This window comes from Cavia porcellus, unplaced genomic scaffold (genome assembly GCF_034190915.1).
Source record: "Cavia porcellus strain 051 isolate PalLab524CR breed Dunkin Hartley unplaced genomic scaffold, mCavPor4.1 scaffold_10, whole genome shotgun sequence".
NCBI classification, from domain to species: Eukaryota; Metazoa; Chordata; class Mammalia; order Rodentia; family Caviidae; genus Cavia; species Cavia porcellus.
Window position 1 is genome coordinate 18,631,678 of NW_026947493.1, and position 19,071 is coordinate 18,650,748.

The window sequence follows — 19,071 nt, forward strand, 5'->3', positions numbered from 1 at the left end:
AATACCCCATTAAAATTGCACTTTTTTTACAAATGTTGACTTCCATTTACATTATTACCTGAAGTCCATAGTTTGTATGAAAGTTCACTCTTCACATCCATTCTAGGGATCAGGACTACTGTATAATGGTACATATCCACTACTGAGGTAATATGGTGTCATTGTACAGTTCTGGAAATTTTTGGTGCTCTGTTTATGTTTTATTAAATTTTACAGTGTTTCACAGTATGCTTTTAAATTAACTGATTCAAGCTTAGCTTAAAAAAAAAAAATCAAAAAACGGGGCTGGAGGCTTAGCTTAGCGGCATAAGCGCCTGCCTTGGAAGCAGGCAGTCGTGAGTTTGATCTCTGGTACCGATAAAAAGGAAAAAGACAAAACAAAACAAAAAAACCCCACTGTTTTCAGCCAAAATATATTTTTCTACTTACTCAAAAAATTCAGCAATGGTTTATTTAAAGAACAGAGAAATTCCATTCTATTTATGCTGCATTGTCAAATACAGAAGATAGATTCTTATATAGGCTTATTGAAGATATCTGTTTGACAGTGTACATGTACATATTTGTGTGAAAATCCACCTAAATAAGTTTAGAAAGTCTTTCCTGCTTGTTATGTTTTAAGGAAATTTCTATACTTTGTGAGATTTCATGAACCACAGACTAGAAAGATTGGCTTGCTCGGCCATTTTCAGGCAGCAACATGTTTTAGGAAGAGAGGCTTGGCATCTGACAACTTCTCTGTGTTCTTGTTCTAGTGTACAGTTGTAAGGTTGATTGAAATAACACATTTAAACTGCACTGGTATTTGTTTGGGGTCCACAGAGACCTTCCTGGAGATCAAGGTTGGTTTGGATCTTCCATTGATCTGTGGAGCTGCTGAGACTGAGACTGTTTAGCAAAATTCATTTTCACTAGGTTTGAGTTAGAATGCTGCTGTTGCCACATGGAGAAAGGCCAGACTGAGAACATGGTGAAAGCATTTTGGCTTCCAAAGACCTGAGTGCCCATGATTCAGGAGCACGGTGTAGTTCTGAATGTGTGCAAGTTTAGTTAGGGCTCATTTTGGAACAGAAAGCTCGCAATCCACCCTGAACAAAGACAACTAGCCCTTCACAAACAGCATCAGATGCCTACAGCTCAGAGCTCTCAGGAAATATTTTGTCATGCTGGAGTTGAAGAATGAATTTACCCTGAGGCATCAATTGCCTTCCAGACCATTAGACAGAAGAAAGACATTTTTAGCAGTGGAATCTCATAGTTCCATCAGCATACTTCCTAGCACAGTGCTTTTTTTCTTTGTTAGAACTGTACATTTCGCCTCTCAGAGGTCTATCTCTGCTGCCCTGGTTGAGATTAACAAAAGGAGATTAACTGGAAATGCAGTAAGTGACACACATTCCAGTCTTCCAAATACTGACCTGAGCTAAAACTTCATACAAGTAGTTTAGCAGTTGAGAGGATCTGGACAGAACTCTAACAGGGTCCTCCAAAAATTTTACACACACACATGCATGCACTCACGTACGCACATGCACACACCAGTCTGTTAAATTCTCCACTAGGTGCAAATTATTGTTTTAAGCACTGGCATACCGTACCTTATTAAATATCTACTAAGGACGAATATTACAATTTCTTCTGTGTTACTCCTGAGGAATGTTAGATTCAATGCAATAAATTAACTTGACAGTGTCAGATAATTCCTAGGTTGCAAGTGTTGTTTGCTCTATGATTTACAATCTTAGGCGCAAATTCTACCTATTCAAAACACTCTCCCAAGTAATCATATTGTTCAGATTTTAAAAATATCCTGCTAATTTTGCACACTCTTGCCTTTGGTGGTGTATCTTTTCTGGAATGCCCTTTCTCTGGTGTCTGTGTGCTTAGATGTAGTTCATGAAACCATCCTCTTTATTGTCAAATGTGCTTTAATTGCATTTCAGACAGTTTTGTGCCTTTGCGTCTCTGGCATTCCAGTGTGCATACATTTCATATTGTGTCAGAATTGCATACACTTGTGTTTTCTTTTGCAGTAGACAAAATCTCTTTGATGTCAGGGACCATGCTTTGCCCTTGTTTGTACATTAGCAATGAATTAGTGCTTGACATGGTAAGTAGTTAAGGAGTGTTACAGTAAATGAATCTATTTATAGTATAGAAGATCTGTGACTTTCCAACTGCATTGTAATGCGAGAGACAAATAAGTGTTAGATTCACAGAAAGAGAGAACATTTATTATCATTCAGGATTACTGAAGAAGACTTTGTGAACAGCTTTGCATATTTGATAGTAATTTTGGTGATGAAAGGTAGATGTAAGATTTTTCAGGTGAAATTTATAGAGTGAATAAATTTAAAAGCTAGAAAATAAGATGTTGGAGAAACAGAAATGTCTGTGTTTGAAATATAGGGTATGTGTATGAGCCCAGGGAAATAAATGCCCCCCAGATCACAGGGAGCTTTTTAACATTCTGTTAAGTGGGATGGTTTTTATTTTGTAGAAAATTAAAATATATTAAAGCATTTTCTAAATAATTAAGTGCATACGAAGTGACTAGAATCATGCCTAATACAAAGAATACAATAAAAGTTGAATGTCATTACCATTAGGAACAGGAAAATATAAGCAGTGGTGATCTGATGAGTAGCATGGAATAGATGAGGCCAGTCTGGGCTACATACTAAGTTCAAGGCCAGCATGAACTACACAGCGAGACCCTGTCATTGCCTTAAGAGTATGCTTCTCTTGAACAAAAGATGTTTTTCAGTATCTCTACTAATAAGGCTGGCATTTCTCAAGGCCTTTAGCTTGAAAAGGAATTACTTTACTCTCCCTTTCTGAAAATAGACCTAAAATGGTCTTAATTAACCAAGTCTTTCTCTATCATCCTTTTATACTGCTACAGGTTCAGTGATGAGCAGATGATGCAGGTCAGGCTAAGCAGGGTAAAATATTTTTCTTTGGGGCAATGTCAAAGCAAAGATCCATACAGACTCCAAGAAGCCACAGCTACTGTTTGAGCAGAGCAAGAAAGAGGTTGGGATAAATAAAATAACTTGAGACTTTGTCACATTGCTTGAGTACTGGAAAATGCTTGGCTTGAAGCCATTTCTACCAGTACTGTCCCAGATACAAAGACAACAATAATGACTTTACACACTGCTTTCTATTACTTGCAACCAAAAAGTCCTCATTAATATATCCAGAGATTTTCCACTGCCTCAATTTCTTGTTTACACAACCTAAAGCATATCCTCTGTCCAGCCTTCCTGATTTTCACAATGAATACATGCAGTTGTCATCAAGAAAACATGTTGATAGGCAGCTTGGAAGTATAAATTTATGAGTAGATTAAGAATATTGACCTACCCAAAAAGGGATAATGGCAACCTTGAGTCATCATCTTCTGTTTGGTTAATGAACTGACAATTTTCTCTACATAATGAACACAACCTAAATGTTGTCTTAACTATATCAACATTTTTCTTTAAATTTCTTCACCAAAAATAAGGCGGTTTAAATTTTTCAAATTTTCAGCATCTGTGGAAGTAAATATAATTAATAGATAATCAATTTATTTATAAGATTTGCAAATCTAGTTCTGATCTAGTTCTCTAAATGGGAAAATATAAACGCTGGCCAAGGGCTCTACTTGAATATTATATTAATCTAAGCTTGTATTTTGAAGAGGCAAAGTTATTACAAATGATTTCTCCTTAATTTCCCAATACTTAAAAATAAATAGAAAAATAAAACCACTTTGGGGAATATAATTCACCAAATGATAACAGAAATCTTAGTAATGGGAGTACTTACCCAAAACTATAATACTGATGATAAATGAATTTACCAATATTTCTCACAATTTACTTATATCCTAAACCTTTGAGATGCTCTTCCTTGAAAGTATGTCTCTCTGATTTAACTTTAAGCATACAGGACATCAATTTAAGCCCTATCCTGATGCAGGAATACTAAATGTCACATAAAAAATGCTTACTGTTACTGAACTCATTAGATAAATGACACGATGCAGGAATTTACTGCTGGCTTAAGGACTGCTAGGTTTACTAGATGTAGAATATTAGCTATATAGAACCTTTTAGGGAATAAAACTCTTATTTCACAAAATCCTAGAAAAATTGGTAGAATTTAAGTAGCTAAGAAGTAAGTTTTAACTTTTTTTGTTCCCTTTAGGCCACTTTGGTAGTTTGGGGAAGCTAGTGAATTCCTTGTTGGGATGTTTTTAAATTCACAAAATAAACCATATAGGGATTGCAAAGAAAACCAATTATATTAAAATATAGTCATCAAAATATTTTAAAATTGTGATTGAGTGTTGCTTTACTTCTTTATTAATGAAGTAAATAACAAGATCTAGTAGTACATCTGATAATCGTTATAATTTCAAAATAATAAATGTACACAGTCTCTTGGTATTTGTAAAATCTCTAATGTAAAATGAAAATGAATGTTCTAAATTATAACCAATTACATGTACAGTAATGCCTCCATTCATGAATTAATTCTTCCCATGATTTTGGTCACAGAATTTTTTTACAATTCTGGTTTCAATTTGCAACCAGAATCATGGGAATAATTAAGTTCATAAAGTAAAGCACCACTGTACTACCAACACAGTGGTGAATTGTTTTCTGTAATCATAATGAAAGGAAACACCAAATTTCACTTAGAAGAGAAAATTAATATGTAATAACATTTTTCTATCCAAGTTCAAGCTCTCTCTAAATTCCAAGTTAATAACACTTATTCTGAAAGTATAGGATCCAGCATTAATTCATAAAATTTCTATCTTTGTGATTCTAATTTTAGGGATGATGGTCTTTTCTTCCTCTGATCTTCAAAGACCCCGTCCTGCCCCGTGCTAAAGTTAGAGTCTACAGAGTTAGATAACGATAATGACAGTTATTGTAAAGATAATGAAGAAGATTATTGGCCTTATTGGTAAAAACCAGGAAGAGTAACAGACAAATTTGATTTCACCAAGTCAGGAATTAAGTAAAATATTTTGGAGGAATTTATTTTATGGCTTAAAATGGATCATATCTGTACAAATGAAATGCAGACATTTAGCAAAATTGTTTGACTATCTGTACATTTTGCATGATCTCATGAAGATAAAATAATTCTAAACATTTCGGTCTCTGATTGTATATGAGTCAGTGGAGATTTTTTAACAATTAATTTTTCTCTTAACTTTCATGAGAAATATCACCAAATAGCACATGCAGATTCCATGATAGTCTGATTATGGTGTGGTGTCACAACAGTAGCTGCAGTTATCACCATAACATGATATTATCAGTAGTAACACATTACAAATTGTAATTCATTTAATATTATGGATCAATCTTTTAAAAATGGCCATTTTTCATACAACAAAACAGAGTCAAAGAGCTATTAATTGATTTGTTCACAGCTGGCAGGTGACATGCATATACAATTTGGTTTTTAGACCTAAATCCCAGACTCTAATCTATTAGATATAACTGGCCACCACGTTACTGATTAGTGAACAGAATAGCCCTTTTGAGAAGCGAAGATATTCTAGAATCAAACAGAACTTTTCTCTTAAACCTGTATCATCGCTTTCAAACTTGATGATTTAGAGTAATTTTTTTTTAATTTTGGTTAAAGTTGATTTTTTTTCTGACATGAGAATAAAAGTTACTCTTGCCTTAGCTTGTGTTCCCTTGAGACAAGAAATACTTGAGTGCAGATGTTTGTTTGGAATCTAATACCAGAGAGTAGCAATGAGATGGTGAGGAGAACAAAGCAGAAAAGAAGGAACAGGCAACACGAGGATGTGGTATCAAAATCATATCGTGGGCACCCAGCACTAGACTGTTCCATGGCTGGGTTATAGTTACAATGCTGAGTGGGAACCAGCTTTCTTACATCAGAGCAGACTTTGCAATGAATTCAGTACACTAAGGAAGGGGAGAAGTAGGTCAATTTGAGCTGCCCAAATGCGCATTGCATCAGCAACAGAAGTAAGAGTAAGGTCAAAGTAATGTGCTACAGGCAAGCGAAGGTAAATATTTTAGAGCTTTCAATGATATAAACAGCATGCTCTGGCATGTGTACCATAAGGTCACCACCACTGCTGTAAGACACCAAAAGCATCTGCAATGCCAAATGTGTTAGATGACGGTTATAGATGATCTAATCTTAATCCATTTAATCTTATGGTAGATCTATTCTTTAGTCTGAAGGAATGGAGACAAGTAGATAATTGCTAGTCTCCCATCGTCAAAAGAAAGCAAACTTAATCGCTGTACAATTGTGATTTCCTAACTCCCTGATTTACCAACATTTGAGTTTGAACTTTCACAGATAATGAACAGACCTCGCATTATGAACTTTGTTAGATGTGAACAAATCATGAGAGTAGTTCACAGGTGTGTCAGACACTGTCACAGTTGTGCTGTTGTGTGCTTACTGTACAGCTTGATAGTGTACAGTAGTAAAGTGCTCAATCGGAATATGTCCAGAAGCAAGAAGAAAAGAAGTGGTGATGTGCAGAGGACCTTCAGGAAGCACAAAGCATAGACAATGTGTATTTGTGTCAAAGGTGTATAAGGCACACTGTCAGGTTTACAAACGAATCTGACTTATGAATGCTCTCTTGGAACAGAATTCATTCGTAAGTTAGGGGCTCTGTCTCTGTCTCTCTCCCCACTTCCACTTTAGGTATTCACTAAAGGTTTTGCAACTTACCTTATAAAGAAGAGGAGTACTAATTATATAGGTTGATTTTAATAACTCTTAGTTTCATCTCCTAGTTCTCCATTCTTGCTTCCAAAGATTATTTTCAAACTACTGTTTCTTAGTCCTTGATTCAAACCCTTGTTTTTATTATTATTACCTCTGATTCTACACTTTCAAATAGTGAACACATTGAATATGTAGATTAGGAGTTAGTCTAAAAAATCGAGTGGGCAAAGAGCTTTAGTAGTAGAGGAGAATGTTCTTTCAAAGTACTGATTTCGGGCAATATTTTTGATTAGTTTTTCTTTGGTCTCTTAGAGTTTCTTTATGAATACAATTTTAACAGATCAGTCACAGATTTTAAAAAAATACTCAAGTGAACAGAAAAAGCAATAATAATTGTATTTTAAATCAAAGCCAGTTTTGTAAGAAAAAAGCCATTTAGGCTCATTACCATTTGAAAATCAGTGACACAGATGCATGGAAATATTATCTGTATAGAAATTACATCACTGCCCTGTGTTGGCATATTGACCTTAAAATCTTCACAAATACTACTATGTCTCATATATGGACTATGCAATATGGACTGTGTAATATGGACTTCTGTTGTCATGGAGTATGATTTTAAAACTATAATTGGACATTAAGTATGTCTCAGTTCACAAAGCTTTTGCTTGCAGATGATTTCTTTGCAAACAGAAGCCATTTGGCAAAATTTTCTTTTGTTTGAAGACTCTGCATTAGGTAACAAATATGACTACATCCATCTTTCCCACATAAGCAAAAGCATGGTGCTCTTTTCAATAATCATAGAACAAATCAAGTTCGTCAACCAAAGTACCACTATATTAGTCTAACTTATTATTCAATATAGGAAACATTTCTGTCATAATACATTTGTGTGGGTCATTGGTCATATTTGATGGAAATAGGCCCATAAAAATATTAAACAAAACCTAAGTACAACAGATAACCAGATGAGTTCTTTTATTTGACTGATTAATAGCTTGTTTTCTCTCAAAATGTTGAGTTACCTCTGTCTAGTTCTTAGTTTATAATTGATATTTTAGATATTAAGTAAAATTTTCAGAGTATGCTAAATCAATGTATTATTTAAAATTTCATAAAATTCCCAAAGTTACAAAGAAAGTTTTGTAAACAGAGAGGTCCAGTGAGAGAGAGGAACAAAATGAAAGAAGCTTGGTTATGAGTGATGGCGTATATTCCAGTACTTCATTGTTTTCTGATACTGGGAAATTTTGTGAGTTGCTAAAATGTAAAACTGTGTATCTAGTAAAATAAAAGGCCAAATATTTTAGGAATATTAGCATTAATTCTGCCTTTCATGTGTATCCTATAAGCATACCAAAGTGGTCAAGAGCCAGGGCCTTTTAAGTAACACTGGGATTCAAATTCAGGATCTTTGGTCAGCTTACATACCTTAGATAAATTGCTTACCTCTTGGAGCTTTACGTACCCTTGGTCTAAAATAGACTTCCTAATAGGAATATTAAGAAAATTAAAAGAGTTAAAGTATGAAAATTGCTTATAAAAAGATTGGCATGTTGCAAGTATTAACAAAATTCTGTGACTGGCGTGAAAGAGGAGCCACCAGTAGACTGTTATGGTTTGGATCTGAAATAACTCCTAAACTGTCATCTGTTCTGTAGCTTACTGGCTAATGGGCTATACTTATGCATTTCAGGAAGCAGGAACCTGATCAGTGGAAGTGGCTCACTGGGGCTGTGACCTGAAAGGATATGTCTTCTTCCTGTTTCTCTCTGTCCTGTCTCTGCTTCCTGGCTGCCATGACATGAGAAACTGTCCTGTCAGACCCCCTCACCATGCCATTTCTATCTTGAAGCCATCTGACTATGGACTAAAATTGTGATCCAAAATAAACCTCTCTTCTTTTCAATTGTGGGCGTCTTGTATTGTGCCTCAGTGACAACAAAGGCAGTGCAACAGACTGGTTATTGCAGATATATTTTGGCCCATGCCCTAATTTCATATTTTACAGAACTTACTTCCAAAGTCTCAGAATGTGAGTGAATTTGGAGATAGGATCTTTTAGAAGTTCACTAAATTAAAATGATTTCATTTGTCTGGACTTTAATATGCTATGCCTACTGTTCTCAACCAGAGCAAATTAGGACAAGACATAGAAAAAAAAAGTATATGAGGAACAGGGAGAAGACAATAACTGGTAAGGCAGGGAATGGGGCTGCAGTAGTAGCCAACTCTGCTGAGCCTTGATCTTGGACTTCTTGTCTCCAGGGTTGTGAGAAAATAAATTCCCACCATGACCTAGTCTCTGTTACTATATAAGGTAGCCCTAGCAAACTAATATATTGTCCAGTAACTATAAACAAATTAAGAAGCTAGACAAACAAATGAAATGCCTGTTCTCAAATACTGAACAACATAAAATCAAACGAAGTCTTTCTTGCAAGGGAAATAATAGTTGAGACATGTTTTTATCTTTACTTTTTGCCTGAAAGCATTTTTGAGAAAGCAGTGTTGGAGACAGAAACACAGAAGTGCACAGTGGTCTCTAAATTCAGAGGCAGGGACCAAAATCCAGAGGTAGAATTTGTCTGAGCAGAATGTCAGAGAGGAGGGATACATACAATAGAAAAGCACTTCAGAAATCAGAAAGCACTGCAGACCTACACTAAATATGTAGGGAAAAGCTTTAAGAAGTTAAGCAAAGAATCACTCCTAGGGAGAAAAAAAAAAAAAAACTCTCACGCAAACAACAGTCACCAAGGACCCCAGAACCCATAAGGGTGGGTTAGCCAGAGGGGAACAATTTCAGTGAACATTCAGGGGCATTTGGTAACGATGATAGCATGATCACACCTTATTGAATGGGATTACTCTGGCAAATTTCAAAAGCAAACCGTGAGAGTATTCTGTAAGTAATTTTAAAAAGGGGTTATCTTATAATACTACAGGACTCATCATTAAATAATTATTATTTTAAATGTTAATGTCCTATAAAGTGCCTCAGATAACATCAGTAGAAAAGTACCAGACATAAAAGTAGAAAAAATAATAAAGGAAAACAAGTCAAATAGCAAAAAGTAGAAAATAAAAAAGGTGAAAATAAAAGAACAATAAAGAACAGTAGAAAAACTGAAGTCACTTCTTTAACAAGTTCAATAAAATATAGAAACTTCTAGACAGAAAAGTTTTTATAAAGAGGACATACATACAGCACAGATTTCCTAAATGAAGGTGGGCATAGTGGAGCGCAACCGAATCCCAGCACTCAGGAGGCCGAGGCAAGAAGATCACCCTGGGAATGCAAGGTTAGTGCAAGGTTAGTGCAAGGTTAGCCTGGATTACATAGAGAGACACTGTCTGAAAAAAAAAATTATTTTTCAGAAATGAAACCAGGACATCAGTGTAGACCATAAGTATATTTAAATGAGATAGAGGGAGTACAATTTAGTCATAGTTTTATATATACAACAGTTTAGACATTCTTTAAAACAAAAATATCAGAATGATATAATAAAAATAGAACATAGTAACAACTCTGTATTTTAAATTAATTGATGAGTAATTAAGATCATTTAAAAAAATTTCATGCCTAAATATCTTCACTGATGTACTCTATCAAATATTCAAGGAAGATATACTAGAAATATAAATTGTTTCAAATAAGGGAAATGGTACCACTTCCCATTCATTATATGAAATCAAAGCTTGAGAGATAAAAGATGAATAAATATTAGATTCACAGCTCTCAAAAATATAGTCTAAAGTTTTTGAGCCAAATATAATCAAGTGAAATCGAAAATGGATACGATTTGACACATCATCAGAACGCAGCTTCTATGCCAGGAATGAAATATTAGTTTATATTTTCAAGCTAAACAATGTAATTTATTAAACTAACAAGACAAAATGAAAGCCATATTATCAAAATGCAGACACAGAAAGTAATTTTATAAAACTCAGCACATATTAATGATTAAAAGTAACTAATTCTTGAAAAATAAGTATAAAAGTTACAATAGTTATCAGAATTCATAATCTTAACATATTCATGAGAAAACAGCAGACCCATAGTACATGATTTATTTATTTTCCATAAAGGTACAAAAGAAAGGCAAAGTGTGCTTGGGATAAATCTCAGCAGCACAGCGTCTGTCTGGCAAGCATGGTTGTGGGTTTGATTCCCCATACCAAAACAAAAAACAAAGAACAAAGAACAAAAAAAACAGAAAGAAAGAAAGAAAGAAAGAAAGAAAGAAAGAAAGAAAGAAAGAAAGAAAGAGAAAGAAAAAATAAAGAAAAAGAAAGAAAGAAAGAAAGAAAGAAAGGAAGGAAGGAAGGAGGAAAGAAAAAGAAAGGCAGCATATATGTAACAAGTATCTGAAGTTATTCAATTATACAGAGTACCACTGAGCTCTAAAACTATCAAGCTCATGAAAGACAAGCAAGCTTATTATTATGATAATGAAAGGGAAGGAAAGCGCTCTAAAGGATATAACTGTATGTATGTTTAAGTGTGCAAGATAGATCACCATACTATTTTTATTAGTTCATCCGACAGACTAGTTTGTACTGTCATTCTTTGATTGTCCATTTTATGCTTTGATTTATGCTTTGATTTTTGTGAGTTGAATAACTACTTCTATGATAATATGTAATTTATCAAATACTGATTTCTTAATTTTTTTGAAATTCTGTACTATTTCTACCCTTTTTTTTGTTTGTTTTGCTTTTTTTCTCTAAATAAAAGAAAGAAAGAAAGACAGAAAGCAAGCCAGCCTGAGAAAGTTGAGGGTCAGAGAGCACTAAGAAGACAGGCTGGCTGTACATAGTGAGAAATCCTTGATTACAATTTAGAAGAAAAAGAGAAACTAGTGATAAAAATAAATGAAAAAAACTTTGAAATGGGACATATAATAATTAAATCTCTTTGTTACCCTAATTATACCAATATTAGTTTCTTACTTCTGATACATAATGAATGCAAGATAGGGGAAGAACGAAAAGCAGGAATATTTTTACACATTTATATTTTTGTAGAATATTTAAATCCAAATTTCTTTTTAAAACTCAATTCATAACTTAAATCACAGACTAACATAAATGTCTGAAGCAAATAACAGATTAAATTTAAAACCAACAAACATTAAAGTACTGGAAATGTACTGGAAATGTCTCTGTCTTAAAATTGGAGAGACTTACTAATGCTGCATCAAAATCACAGTCCATAAAAGGTGATTAACTTCATCAAAATTAAGTGTTATAGCTGTGAAAAGCACTTCTAAGAGTGTGGGAATACACACACACACACACACACACACACACACACATTTGCATTTTACATATCATTGAAGTTGAAAGGACTTTTAACCAGATTATGTGAAAAACTTTTTTCTTTTTCTCAAAACCTAAGACAACATTTTAATTTAATTTTGTTGGTCTTAAAATCCATTTTTATTTCTAAAAGGAAGAAAAGGGGGGGGAAAAGGAAGAAAAAAACAAAAAATTTCAAACACATCAATCAAGGGGCAACAGTGCTACATACATAGTGCATTGTCATCCCCAAATTACTCACCCAGAGCACAAGACATCAGCATTCAGTTGTCTGAACAATGTCAGAGTAAAGCTTTCTCTTCAGTGAACTCAGGGAAATCAGTAGTAAAACTATATATATATATATATATATATATATATATATATATATACACACACACACACACACACACACACACATATATATATATATATGTGTGTGTGTGTGTGTTATTTCAACTTCACACACTAGTGAGACAATATGATGTTTACACACTCAACCACCTTATCTTTGAAAAAGGAGCTAAACGTTCACTGGAAGAAAGATAACCTATTTAATAAATGGTGCTGGAAAAATTGGTTCTCTGCAAGTCAAAGACTGAAACTAGACTCATGTCTATCACCATATTCTAAACTAAAGTCAAAATGGATCAAAGATCTAAATATTAAAATAGAAATACTAAATCTACTGGAAGACAAGGTGGGTAGAAACTTTGAGTTCTTTATGTGTTCTTGATAGGTGGACAAATGTTTTCAGTACAAGATACTGAGTCAATGCACAGGCAAAGTACTTGAAGGTACTATCCAGATTGCAAATAAGCACATGAAAGGTGTTTGCTATTATATTTTAGAAAAACACAAATTAAAACAATGACATTCCACTAATATGAATAGAAATGTCTATAATTAAAAACAGTTAACCATATTAAGTGTTGGTAAAAAGTATGGGGTTACAGAAAGTTTTACACAGTCCTGACCAGAATCTAAAGTGGTGTAGTCACTTTGAAGAACAATTTGACAATTTCTTTAAACAATAAATATAAATTCACCATACTACTCAGCCATTTGTCTCCTAGGATTTTACCCAAAATAATTGATAACTTACAGTTATCTGAAGTGCTATATTCAAATGTTCATAGCAGCTCTATTTGTAATAGTAAAGAAAAAAAAAAAAAAAAACTAAAATCAATCTACGTATCCCTCAACAGCAGAAAGTTGAAATGTTTTCTTACATCCCGTACTGAAGCATGATTGAACAAAACAAAGAAACGATTGCCTACATGGAAAAGAAAAGATGGAACTCAAACTAATTATGCTGAATAAAAGAAACTAAACTTCAAGAATACATAGTTTATGATTCTATTTATCTAAAAGATGCAAGGTAATTATAGTAATGAAAATAAATATTCAGTTGCCTATGAATTTGGGATGGCTTCTAGGGAGGGACAAGGGGAAAGAATTAAAAATGTATTTTGCGTTATAAATGACATATTCACTATAATAGTCAAGATGATAGTTTCTCAGGTGTATATCTGTGTCAAGACCTATAAGAGTGTATATTTTAAATGCTTCTATTAGTATACATAAGGTAAACATTTAAGAATCTGTAAAAATGACTCATGTTACTGGCATGACACAGAAAATTGTTTAATTGTCTGAGTGGCATTTAGTGACTTTTATCAAATTATACCTACAAACATCCATCTTGCACAAATGTGTATAAACTATATTATTAAAACAAATAAATATTTGGACAGAAAAAATTAAGATGCTTGAGTTTAATTCTCAAGAAGTAGGAAAAGAAAGAATTATGTCAATTGTTGGAAGAGACCAGACAAATTTATTATCTTTATTACTTCACCTTTAAACCTGTCTTCAGAGAGGACAAATTGGTCTGGGAAAAGTAATATCAAAGTTTCCAGATTCTCAGGTCTAACAGTGCTTTGAAGTCTTCCTAATACTGTACTTGGATCTGCTGGCTGTCAATATCCTGAGCTAAATAAAAAGCATTGAGCAACTATTTGTGCAGAGCTGACAATGAACGGAGAGCATGTTAAGCAGTGCACACAATTATTCCTGTCCTCTAAGATTTACTGTCTTTGAGAACATGTGCAAACTCAAAATTGAATGGTCCTGTCAAAATAGCACTCAGCACTGAATAAGTGACAGTGATAACATTTTCCTGGCTCCATTAGGGCAGTATGGGACATCAATTTTATGACAGATCTACTAGCTTTTGACAGAACTATGGTTTTATATATATTACTTCAATAGTCCACTTGTAACATTTTCTTTTTTTGTTCAGCCTTTTTATTAAATGTGCAAATAGCTTTTTCAAGGAGTTACCCTCAAACCTCAGGCTATGGTTTGTGCTTAAATGTCCTCCCAAAGCCTCATGCAGTCGTGGGGGTGGGGGCTTTCCAAGGCAGCTGAATGTAGCATTTGTGATTGGTTTGCTGTTGAGCGCTGGATTGGCACTGTGGGTGCTGCACCTGCTCAGAGGTGCATAGGCCACATACAGTGTAAGAGATGGAAGGAAGCATGCTCTTCCCTTCTTCGTTCTTGTCCACTGCAGTTGCCAGAAGCAATTTCCCCTTAGCCATGCCACCCTGCCTTGAAGCCAAACGAGTGTGGATTGGTATCTCCACAAATTGTAAGCTAAATAAACTTTTCCTTCTTTCATTTTCGGGAATCAAGTATCTTGTCCCAGCAACCAGAGAAAAGTATCGAGACACTGTCTTTCCCCACAGCCTTTGGTAATCACCACTCTACTCTGCTTCTATGAATTCAACATTTTAGATTTCACATATACATTATTTGTCTTCGGTGTTTGACTTATTTCACCTGACATAACATTTTTCGGTTTAATCTATATTATAACAAATGGAAGATTCTCCTTTTTTAGGATGATGTTACTCCACTGTGTATGCACTGAATTGTCTTCTTCCGTTCATCTACTGATGAACACCTCCATGAACTCCTTATCTTAGGTATTATGAGCAATGCTGTCATAAGCACAGGACAGCAGATGATCTCTTTGCCATAGTGGCTTCCTGTCTTTGGAAGTATGAGCATACTGAGATTACTAGATCATATTATATTTTCTGTGCATTTTGGTATCTGATAAGTCTAAGGCAAAACCAAAGATTTATAGAAAATATGGAGGTTGTAGTTGGAATACATAGAAGGTGAGATGGTATTTATGCCACTAGTATCCAGCATATTTCCTGACAAACAATAAGTAATTCATGAATGAGTGAATGAATGAATGAATAAAATTTATTCATTCTTCAAAATTTTAATTACATTTGAATATAGAGATATAGATAGATCTAGAACATGTTCTTTTTTATTACTGGTGTTGGTTACCTATGGCTAGATTACAACATCACCTTAGAATTTAACAGCTTAAAACAATAAATCTTTTTATGTCTCATGGTTCCTGTGTGTCAGGAATTTAAATATGCCATAGATGAACTATCTAGAGGAGAGTTTCTCACTAGATACCACAGTTAAGATGTAAACCAGAACTATCATGATTTGAAGGCTTCACTAGGACAGGAAGATTTGCTTTCAAAATAGCACAAGTGCATAGAAGTGATTGTGACTGTAGGAAGGAGACTAAATCCCTTGCCATTTAGACCTCTCTATGTAGCTGCATGAGTTCTTCATGATATGATATCAAGGTTCCCTAAAGATAAGTGATCCCAGACAATTGTTTTCCTTTATGGCTTAGATTCATAAATTAAACTCCATTATTTCAATGGATGACTTGACATATAGGCCAGAACTATTTAGAGCTGTAGAAAACTGTGTAAAGCAGAATAAGAGTCACTAGAGACCATCCGAGGGTCTGACTGGGATGCTATGCTTGTGATTTTTTAATGTTTTGCTAGATATTGTAGCAATGATACATACATAATCCTTGAACTTTGTCAAGAACTCCATGATCTTCTCCTTGATTTTGTGCCCTTGACTTCTCTGTCTATATTAACTGAAGATTCTTTTGGTAGGCAGCCAAGAAAGGGAGACAAGATAGTTTCATTTGAAGGATAATAAATCAGTGTGGCTGATATTGGTGCCCTACTCAAAGCTCTTCTGACCCTAATTCCTTAAACCATTTCTATTTGTTACTCTCCTGCCTTCTGTTTGCTTTTTCGTTTAATTGTCAGTACCAACAATTGTCACTGAAGGACTGAAGGACTTTGGACTGCCAGGGTGACATTACCTTCATACACGGAAAGTAATAAGTACCTGAAATTTTACATTGAGTTTTTAGCCAATAACTAACTAGTTATGAAATACCAACTCACTTTATTGGGTTAAAGATAAAAAAAAATTATATATAATTTAGTACAAATTTCCTTTCAGGATAAGATAAACTCATGGCCTAATATCAGATCTTTACTTATCTTCCTTTTCTTTCCATACCTGCTTTTTAAATCTCCTGAGATACCTGAATCCTTGTCTTAATGTTGAATTCTAAGGAAGCTGACTGTTAAGAATAGATGCACCCCAAGAGCCTTGTGCACTCATAGGGGCTTTGTGAAGAGGATTAGGTGATGTGGGTACTATAGCTAAATATGATGTTAGGTGTAGGGCTGCACCATAAGAGGCAGGTCATTGAAGCATGATCTTGTAGGAAATGTCTCCATCTCCTTCTTATCTCTTGGTTTCCCTGCCACCATGACAGGAGCTGCTTCTCCTCTGCCTGGTCTTTTCTGCCAGGCCACCCTGCCTTGAAGCCAGTCTACCATTGCTCCAAAAATGAATCAAAATAAACTCTTTAAGTTATGAGTGTTGGGTATCATTTCTCAGCGATGAGAAAGTGTCTAAGACACTAACCTAAGTTAGAGTAGTGCTGATGGTCACAAGTAATGTAAAATCTATAAAAGAACTGAAGCATTAGAAGTGGTTTTCAACTCAGAGAATTGGATTTTCTTTGCAATAGGAAAGGGTCTGTGTTGGTTACTTTCTCTCATTGATGGGACAAAACACCTGACACCCAAAATTAGGGAAGGAAAGGTTGATTTAGCTTGTAGTTTTTGGAGGGTTCAGTCCTTAATCAGCTGGCTCCAAGGCAGGGTGGCATGGCAGTAGGATAATACCTAAGACAGCAGCCAGAGCAAAAGCTGGGAATAAGCCTCTTCTCCACCTTTATATTGTACATAGGCAATTCCCCCAATCCCAGGGCGGATTTAACACTCTCAAAATCTCTGTGCCCTCCTCTTGCACATGATGAGGATATTTACACAGTAAAGATCCTAGTTCCCTGCTGAGTCTCTCAGTTAAACTTATAAATGTCTCAAGTTGATGCAGTGTATTAACCATAACAGTTCCAGTGGTCAATGATGACATGAGGTGCACGGATCCTTTGTGGACATCTGCCCTCCCTTATGTTCTGCCTTTGAGCTTCTTTCCTGGCAGAAAACATGACTGCAATGATTCCAGTTTTCACAACTGTACAACATTATTCCTAAAATAAGAAGCTATCACTTATGATCATTTTATTACAAAAAAAGAAACTTTCTCCCATTTTCTCTAAAAAATATATCTCCTTATACTTTTTGATTTGACTTGGGCCATGTGCCCAATGCTTAATCAGTCTCTGTGGCCTAAGAAATGATCTGATGTGGGTTTCCAGAGACAATTAAGACTAACTGTGTTGGTCCACCAATGTCCACTTCTCACTGACATTGGAGTCATCTTTTCTACATGATGGATACCTCAAAGTCAATCCTGATGCCATTAGAAAGTAGAAATTGGTGGGCAGATGCTAAGGTCCTCTCTACCTTGCCATCCTAGGAAGTGTCTAATGACAATGCATTTGGAATGAAATGAAAGACCTAGATGAGCTCACAAACCCTTCTTCCAAAATTCTATTGCCTTAAAGTGATCAGCTCTAATTATTTTTGCTCTGTTTCTTCATTCCAAAATTTGATTTTTCAGAAAGCAATTATTTGATTGCCACTACTGGCATCAGATGTTCAACCACTGTGGCCAAAAGGGTCATTCAGTAGACACACTGCTGCTCCGTTTCCCTCCTGAGCACTGAAATTAATCCTAGGAAAGGAGCTCGGCTGGAAAGGCAAGTTGTGCTGGAAGTGACTATAATCACTTATCATCTCTAGAATGTTAACTATGCATTAATTGAATTCATCTTCATGCTTTATTTAATGATGTAGTAAGAACATCAGAAGCCTTGAATTCTGATAACCAAGCCTTCCTAACTAATACAATTCAAGATGAAAACAATTCTTTCAAAATGATGATAAAGGAGGTTGGAAAAATTGTTATTTGCCACAATCACAGTTTCAATCTTTTTTTTTCTAAAGTTAAGACTCCACCCTCATCTCATTTAGTTTTTCCATGAATTTCATTGTAGAATTCAGAATCACAATCCATGAATGCAGAAAATCAAAGGCAGCATCCATAGGCAGATTCAGGAAATGCAAGAGTGTAATCTCACGCTGATGTTATTGGTGAGCACTCTGGTAGAGTCTTCTAATGGCTCACCCCATCTCATCAGTTCTTAACATCGCTTTATATACTAGTGACATCCTCCTACCAGCACCGAAACCTCTGTGGTCTACAGCTTTCTCTGTCCAAAGAAGTTTGCTCAGGCTAAGCACACTGAGGAGTTAACGTGTTCAGGGCACTCTCCAGCCAAGGAGACATGTGATGAAGGATAAATATTTCACTACTCATATGCAAAAACTCCATCTTAGTCTCTTAGAGTCTCCAAATGTGACTGAGGGTCACTCAGTCCCTTTCCACAGTCATTTCTCCTATCCCCTTTAGGTGTTGCAAGCTTCATCTTTCAAAGAAACTAATAGTCAAATTTGCTATCTCAGAATTCGGTGGGAGTTCAGTCAAAGACCCCAAGGTCAGACTTTAATCAAGAGAATGCTGTTTCCCGACTACCTTGAAGCTGCACAAGCTGCTGTTCCTTGGATAAACTGACAAATTTAGCCTGAAAAAAAAATTAGACTTCCTCATTTCACTGGTGTAATCAAT